An 8961-nucleotide genomic window follows, 5' to 3' on the forward strand; every position below is an offset into this window, starting at 1 on the left:
CTCTGTATCTTTAGTATGCAAACAGTATCTTGTAGATTAGAGGCCTTTGAAAATTAGTTATTGGCAAACATGAGTTAACAAATGATTGAAGAAAAAGTAGTACAATGGTCTGTTTAGAACCTATCATATGAATACAGAATTCATAAGGAACAGCTCCTTGAACTCTCAGAAACTAATTGCTAATGATAATACAACGGGACAGAATCTTTGAAGAAAAGTCATTCATAAAACTCGAGGAGGTCTTATACACTTGAACTGGTTTATGAACACCAAATACAAAGAAAAATGATTTTAAAATTGAGTCTGAGAGATGGTTTTCTTTATGAACACCAAATACAAAGAAAAATGATTTTAAAATTGAGTCTGAGAGATGGTTTTCTTTAACTTTATCAGACTTTGAAAATTCTAATATATGAAGCACTTTAGTATAATTGTTCTTCACGATTCACTGATCATAATGATTTAATTTATTATTAACAGGACCATCACTCACTGTAGTCAGAATTCTATTATAATCCAACACTAATAAATCATTTGCCATGAAAGTATCACCAAAAATTCTAATTAAACAAAGTTAATGCTCATATCCAATCTTGGTCCCCTAATGATGGAGGGCTTTGGTTTAAGCCTACTTTTATTACTTTGTGATCAATTGATATCCAGTTCAAGAGGAAAATCTTGGGTTTCACTGTTCACTTCTCAGTCTATGGCTAGGCAGTGACTCTACCAAAATCTGGTCAGGAGCATTTTTCCTCAAAAAGAGAAGCGTTATTGACCAGTGAGGGTGTTGCTTAGCCATAAAAGTCTTAAGAAACTGTACTTTGATTCTCCTAGTAATATTTGCTCCCTATAGTATTTGGATTTGCTACAGATACCTCCATCCCGACTGGGTCTGCAGGCTGAGTTCCCAGTAGGGGAACAGCAGGCAGTTCCTCTTGCTCCTGGCAAACTGAGCTCTTCAACTTGACTGGACTTTGGACTTATGTCTTAATGACTATACATCCTGGTCTCCCTTTTCTTAGAGCATTTACTTGAGAAAACTTGTAATTATAATTTTTTTCTGCTCCCTTTGAGATACCAATTTTTTCCTAGTCCCCTAGAGTTCTGCCATTATGAATGTCTTTCTGAAGGACATAGGGACCATCACTTTGAGACACAGAATCATCAAAGGAGATAACGTCTCTGTCTCACAGGTTCTGTGGTGTGCAAAAGCCCGACTTTGATAAGCAACAATCAGCAAATGCAGATAGTCTAATCCCAGGGACCATCCTCCCCACAAATGTCTTCTAGTACTTTTCCACTGACTTACCCCAATGCTTTGTTTCAGTAGAGTTGAGTCTTCTCCAAACCCATAATACCCTTGAATAAAATCTACTTGCCAATGTAACAGTCCTGTATAATTTGTCTTTGACCCTGTTGAGAGCTCATCTGTTATTTGGTAAATGGGTCAAAGCAGTATGATTGAATGTTGTGTATGTTGCCTAGAGATAAAAACAAAATTTAAAAAGACCACCCAGTACTGTAACATGATTCTGAGTTGCTTGAGCAAGCATATTGAACCCAGAATCTTTGCCAAGTTCCCTACTGATAAATTCTGTTCAATGTCAAATTACCTTCCTTCTTGCGGAGGGACTCTGTACTTGCTTCTTTGGGGCATGTCTTGATCTGACTCTGGATATAGGGCTGGAGAAAATAAGGGTGGTTTTTAGGTCTAAGAGCAGTTGATGTCCTTGGGCAAGAAAATTAATAAAGCAAGGTCATTGCAGAGTTGGAAGCAAGACAAGACCATACTATTCACATAGGAAAGAAGACGTGGTTTCTGCTGATAAGGGGGTTATTGGTTCAGGATGTTCAGATTCCTCTGGATTATCTCTAATCACAGGTTCACACTCTTCCACAAAACTGTCTGCTTTTCGTGTTAGAGAACTATGGGGTAGTGACTTCTGCTTATATCGTAGTTAAGCATTTTTGGATTCCACTCTTTGTCTAATTTTTAAATGACATCAGCCCTGTAACTGCAAGAAATAAGGGGCTCTTTGGTGAAAATAATAAAACCTCCCTGTCCTCTTTTGACCTTGCCTTGAAGGGAGGCAAAATCTTACGTTTGCTGTTTCCTTAGCTCTGGCTGCAGTGTGAAACAGCCAATCGCCCCACAGCATTTATGTGCCGCATGATAATTGTTTTATCCAATGTCTTTTTATTTTTTTTTTAATTTTTTTTATTTATTTATGATAGTCACACACAGAGAGAGAGAGAGAGAGAGAGAGAGAGAGAGAGAGAGAGAGAGACATAGGCAGAAGGAGAAGCAGGCTCCATATAGGAGTCCGATGTGGGATTCGATCCCGGGTCTCCAGGATCACGCCCTGGGCCAAAGGCAGGCGCCAAACCGCTGCGCCACCCAGGGATCCCCCAATGTCTTTTTAAAGTACATGTTTAATTGACAGGGCCCTTGATCACATAATTAAGTGTTTTGCCACTTTAGGGCTTAGACTGCTCCTGTCCTGTTATCTACCAATAGCTGAATTGTCATGGCCTTTAAACTCAAGCAAGGTAACCAAGTAAAAGTTGAGACCATTTATTACCAGTGGGTGTAACCAAGAAAATTTTAAACAGAAATATATTTTAGGAATAAGGAAACAATCTCAGAAGGATGTCTGAAAAACAGAAAAGAATAGCGAGGAATAAAATGGGTAAATTTCATGTAAATTTAAACAGTGGTTGGAGAAGAAATATAATTTGAGGGATTAAAAATACTGTGCAGTGGTACCATGTAAATCATAAGCAGGGTGATTAGAGTTTTATGTTCCAGTGTCTTTATTGTTTGGGAGGCTGAGATATTAGTTACCTTCAGACTTGGTTAACTATGCATGTCTACACTCGAAGGAGAACCACTAAAATAATAGAAATACCATATAGGTTCCAAATCATAAAGGAAGAGCAAATGAAATATGAAATCAAAACCATGTTTTAATCTAATAAAGCCAAGAAAGGGAAGAAAAACATAAATAAGGAGAACAGGAAGTGCTAAGATAGTAGAAATATCAGTAAATCTATCACTAATTACAGTATGTATAAAGATAGTAAGCTCACTACTTAATTTTTTATTTTTGAAAGAGAGCATGAAAGAGAGTGGGTGGGAAGGAAGGGCAGAGGGAGAGAGAGTTCCTTAAGCAGAGAATCCACGCTGGGCATCAAGCCCAACATGGGGCTCAATCTCACAACCCCAAGATCAAGACCTGAGCAGAAATTAAGAGTTGGATGCTCAACTGACTGAGCCAGCCAGGTGCCTCATTTTCTCACTACTTTAAATAGATTCAGGGCAGCCCGGGTGGCTCAGCGGTTTAGCGCCACCTTCAGCCCAGGGCCTGGTCCTGGAGACCTAGGATCGAGTCCCACATCCAGCTCCCTGTATGGAGCCTGCTTCTCCCTCTGCCTGGGTCTCTGCCTCTCTCTCTATCTCTCTGTGTCTCTCATGAATAAATAAATAAAATCTTTAAATAAATAAATAAATAAATAAATAAATAAATAAATAAATAAATAAATAAATAAATAAATTCACCTACTGCTTTGAAAAAAAAAAAGTGACCATATTCTAAGAACTACATGAGGGGGAACAGAAGAAGGTGGTCCAAAGGTACCAACTTTGACTTTTAAGATAAAGAAGATAAAAACATAAGTATGAGGGATGTGATGTACATGATGACAATAGTTAACACTGATGTCTGGTGTATTTCAAAAGTTTTAAAAAGTATATCTGAAGAGTTCTCATCAGAGGGGAAAGGTTTTTGTCTTCTGGACCTATATGAGATGATGGATGTCAACTAAAATTATTGTCACCATCTCACAACATATGTTAGTCAACTTATGCTCTATACCTCACACAGTGCAGTGCATTAAATACCAATAAAAGTGGGAAAACATGCATAAAGACTCAGATAACGTTGAAGCAGAAGTATGACAAATACTACCCAAACGAAGATTTAGTTGCTATATTAATATCAAACAAAATAGCCTTTAAGAAAAAAGCAAAGATGAAAGGGAATCGCTACATAATTATAAAGGATTCAATTCAACAGGAAGATGAAGTGCTAAATGTGTATAAAAAGTGGAGCCTCGGTTCGCCTGCGCGTCCGGGGCTGCCGCGGACCCACTGCCCCGTCCCCGTCCCCGTCCGCGTCCCCGTCCCCGCCGCCGCCGCCGCGCCCTCCTCCAACAGCCACACCGCACTGAGGCTCCGCTTCCCGCGGAGGGGGATCCCCGACCTCAGCGGCCTCCACAACCACAGGGCAGGGGTGCGGACCCCGAGCTCTGGCAGAGCTGCACGCCCAGAGCACGCGAGCGGCTTCCCGCTGGACGACGTCATCAGCCCCACGTGGACAACCCGGGCCACCCCTACATCGTGACCGCGGGCTGCGTGGCAGGCGATGGGGAGTCCCACGACGTGAGCAAGGAGCTCTTCGACCCCATCCTCGAGCACCGGCCGGGCAGCTGCAAGCCCAGCGACGAGCACAAGACCGACCCCAACCCCGACAACCTGCAGGGCGGCGACGACCCGGCCCCCAACTCTGTGCCGAGCTCGCGTCCGCGCCTTCTGCCCCCCCCCCCCTGCGGCCGCCCTGGCGGGCGACCCGGCCCCGGTACTACGCGCTCAAGAGCATGACCGAGGCGGAGCAGCAGCAGCTCATCCACGACCACTTCCTCTTCGATGAGCCCGCGTCGCCCCTGCTCCTGGCCTCGGGCATGGCCCGCGACTGGCCGGACGCCCGCGGCATCTGGCACAGCGACAATAAGACCTTCCTGGTGTGGATCAACGAGGAAGACCACCTGCGGGTCATCTCCATGCAGAAAGGGGGCAACACGAAGGAGGCGTTCACTCGGTTCTGCAACGGCCCCACCCAGATGGAAACACTTTTCTAGTCAAAGAATTACGAATTCATGTGGAACCCTCACCTGGGCTACGTCCTCACCTGCCCACCCAACCTGGGCACAGGCCTGCGGGCAGGTGTGCACATCAAGCTGCCCCACCTGGGCAAGCATGAGACGTTCCCGGAGGTGCTCAAGCGGCTGCGGCTTCAGAAACGAGGCACAGGTGGTGTGGACACAGCTGCTGCGGGGGGCGTCTTTGAGGTCTCCAACGCAGACCGCCTGGGCTTCTCAGAGGTGGAGCTGGTACAGATGGTGGAGGACGGTGTGAGCTGCCCATCGAGATGGAGCAGGGCTGGGGCAGGGCCAGGCCATTGATGACCTCGTGCCTGCCCAGAAGTGAGGCCCCAGCCCGCATCTGCCACCACCAGCAGCCCTGCTGCTTCCGAACTTATTGCCCGGGCAGTGCCCACCATGCGCCCCCCTATGTTCACCACTTGGCCGGCTGAGCCCTTAGCCTCGCTGTAGAGACTTCTGTCGCCCTTGGTAGAGTTTATTTTTATGATGGCTAAGATGTTGCTGATGCTGAAATAAACTAGGGTTTCGTGCTGAAAAAAAAAAAAAAAAAAGTAGAGCCTCAACATCTATAAGGAATAATGGATACCAGGATAATCAGGCATATCATTCATACTAAGGTATTTCAGTGTACTCCTCACCACTTAATGTAAGTCTCAAATTCAGCTCTTGGAGCAGGGCTGGATCTGGATTTAGCCTCTCGATCCCAGAGGGGGTATTAGCCTTTGCTTCCAGAAAGCTCCCTATCACTGACTCTATACAGTTTATTTTTTCTCCTAATTTATTTTTTTGACAATTTGCCTTGTGCTCTAGTAGTATGTTAAAAAATAGAAATGTTTTTGGTTTTTAGTTATATTGTATTTGGTTTTTAGTTACCAAATACCAAAAGTATTTGGTTTTTAGTTATATTGGAGAAAAAGGGGGCTTTCAGAAACTCTAATGTGTCCTGATGCTGGAAAACAATGTCTTCTCTCATTTCTTCTCTGCCTCCTTGTTTATAGTCCTATTCCCTTCCTAAAATTATCCTTATTTGAAGGCTAAAGTGATCCTTCTTCCTCTTCTTCCTCCTCCTCCTCCTCCTCCTCCTCCTCCTCCTCTTCTTCTTCTTCTTCTTCTTCTTCTTCTTCTTCTTCTTCTTCTTCTTCTTCTTCTTCCTTCTTCTTCTTCTTCTTCTTCTTCTTCTTCTTCTTCTTCTTCTTCTTCTTCTTCTTCTTCTTCTCCTTCTTCTCCTTCTTCTTCTTTCTCTGCTTCTCCTTTTCTTCTTCTTTTCCTCCTCTTTTTCTTTTTAAATAAGTTGGACATGGAGCCCAATATGGGGCTTGAACTCATGGGTCTGAGATTGAGACCTGAGCCAAGATCAAGAGTCAGATGCTTAACTGACTGAGACTCCCAGATACCCCAGAGAGTGATCTTTCTAAAATGAGAATCTAATGATGTCTCTACCCTGCATGACTGTCTTCTGTGTCTTATGACCACAAAAGATTTCTCCAGGCATCTGCCTGTTACAACAGCAACTTCTCCTTTGAGCTCAGGGCTGCAAGGTTTAAACTTGAGACTACTTGGAGTTCTCTGTGGTCACTCGGTGCTCTGTATGTTCAGATACCTTTAAATTTCTCCCTTCCTCAGGATGGATATTTAGTGCCTATGCAGCAGCATGGCCATGCTGGCTAAGATATCACATGCTTTCATAGGGGAATGTAAATTATCACCACTCTTCTTCTTCCTGAAATTCTCTGTTCATTCTCCTTTCTCTTCCCCAGCGAGTCTCCCACATGACAGCACAACTGTCAGACTTTGCTGGAGAGCTAAGTCCTGATTCATCAATGCCTGGGCTGTCCAAGCTGCTAAACATTCTGATCATTAGTCCTACTCCCACCTTTTTTTCTAGGGGAATCCTGTTTGGGCCTCAAGTTCCAGCAAAGCATTCCATGGCTTTCTTTCCTTTCTCCTCCTGTGCTGGACTGGCTCTCTGCATGCCTCCACCTTTTCCTGTCCCACACTATATTATGAATGTTTCTCCTACACGTATGCACCTTGAGGGCAAAGCCATGACTTATTTATCATAGCATGCACTGTTCATAGCATAGTGTTTGGTATATCATCAAACCTCAGTAGAGCCTCAGATTTTGCAGTGTGCATTTATATGGGCTCCACTTTTGATAATTCTACAAGAGACTGAAAACCTGATCTAACTTAATATTACTTGGAGCATGAATTTAGCAGCTGCAAGTGGTACCAAGCCTCCATTTTCTAGGAACAGAAGTATAAGTAATAAGGGGAAGTGCCTCCTCCTGGATGTGATTCTCCTTGCAAATTTGAGCAGAAAAAGCACACCCACAGAGCATACTCTGTTTATATTTCATATATAAAAATAATTCTGAGTGACTTCTGATTCTTTACCGAAATGCTGGATTACCAAAAGTACGGATGAAAAAGGTAGATTGTGTGCAAAAATATTGTACTAGAAATTTGATTTTACTTTGGGAAGATTAGTAATTTTGAAGATAATTCTCCTTAGATCTCATTCCTTACTCTAATTGAAAGACTGTACCACATTTTCATGTTGCTTTTATTTCTGGTTATTGCCATGGTAACAGTCTTATTCCAAAATACACGCATTTTGAGCTAATTTTTTTCTGGAGAAAAATAATAAGGAGAATAAAAGGTAAGGAAAAGAAGAAAAAGACTTCTGTTAAATAGGTTTTGTGATGTTCACCCATTAGCTTGATATCAAATAAAGCAAGTAATTTCTCTTTGGGGTAATTAAGAGAAGGACCAAAATGTGTTCATTTTAAAAGGACTTGTAAAATTTACAGGAGTGAAAAAATATGTTACTTAGAATTATAAATGAGAAAACGGAGCATAGTACATAAAGAATCAGACTGGAGAAGGGCGGGGCAAGACAGCGGAGCAGTAGGGTCCCCAAGTCACCTGGCCCCACCAACTTACCTAGATAACTTTAAAATCATCTTGAAAACCTATGAATTATGCCTGAGATTTAAAGAGAGAACAGCTGGAACACTACAGAGAGAAGAGTTCGGGCTTCTAACAAGGTAGGAAGGCGGAAGAAGTAGAAATAAAAAAGAATCAAGTAGGGGAGGGGCCCTGCGAGGAGCTGGGCTAAGGACCAAAACGAAAGCCTCCAGGACAGGAAAACCCAGCCCCGAGAAGCAGGAACTGTAAAAATCCACACCGGATTCTTTCCAGACCAAAAGGCACTGCAGGGAACTTGGGCAGAACCACAGGAGGGGCAGTGGGGCCTCCAGTCTCCCGGAGTCACTAACAGAGGGAGAGCGGCCACACACCACAGGCCGAGCTCGGGAAAGGGCTGGAGCACGCACCCGGGGCCCCGGGGAGAAGCAGGTGGGTCAGGCGGGGGCTAGGGGTGTGTGTCTGCGCCCTGCTGCCTTCAGGAGCCGCGCCCCGGGAGCACGATTCCAGCAGCACAGGCCCCAGATCCCAGGGCGCCAGGGGACACAGCCCAGGATCCTGTGCTCCCCCCGGGGACAGGCGGAGGCAGGGAGGGTACAGGACAGCGAGGATGCTCCTGCCACCAGGTGCCCCTGAGCTATGGAGATCAGCAGCCCCCTGCCGCCAGGAGCATCCGGGCCAGTGCAGACTGGGAGCCAGGGTAGTTACTGCGGGAGCTGACTCCAGAGCTGGAGAGCTGGCCGCTGCCAGTGGTGTTGTTCTTCCTGGTGTCACCCTGTGCCTGGAATGGAGCGGGACCTCCAGGGTAGGGAGGCCTCACAGGGTTAACAGCTCCCACTGAGCCCGGGGGGGAGGGGCAGCTCCCCCAGATGCACACCCCTAAGAGCACAGCAGGCCCCTCCCCCAGAAGACCACCTTGAAGGACAGGGGAGGAGCAAGTTCTTGACCCAGTGGCACTGGAAAACTCCAGGGTAAGTCGAGGGATTTACAGTATATAGAAACAGAGGATACTCCACCTTGTTTTTGTTTTTTGTTGTTTGTTTTTTCTTTTTTTTACTTTTTTTCAGTACAACTGATTTTTAGTCACTCTGC

The 8961-nt window shown here is 44.7% G+C and overlaps 1 pseudogene; it reads left to right on the forward strand.

Annotated features, from left to right (window-relative positions):
* The first annotated feature begins 4031 nt into the window (after positions 1-4031).
* On the forward strand, positions 4032-5266 carry LOC140625901 (creatine kinase B-type-like; annotated as a pseudogene).
* Positions 5267-8961: the final 3695 nt, after the last annotated feature.

The sequence above is a fragment of the Canis lupus genome, chromosome 3 (genome assembly GCF_048164855.1).
Source record: "Canis lupus baileyi chromosome 3, mCanLup2.hap1, whole genome shotgun sequence".
Lineage (NCBI taxonomy): Eukaryota > Metazoa > Chordata > Mammalia > Carnivora > Canidae > Canis > Canis lupus.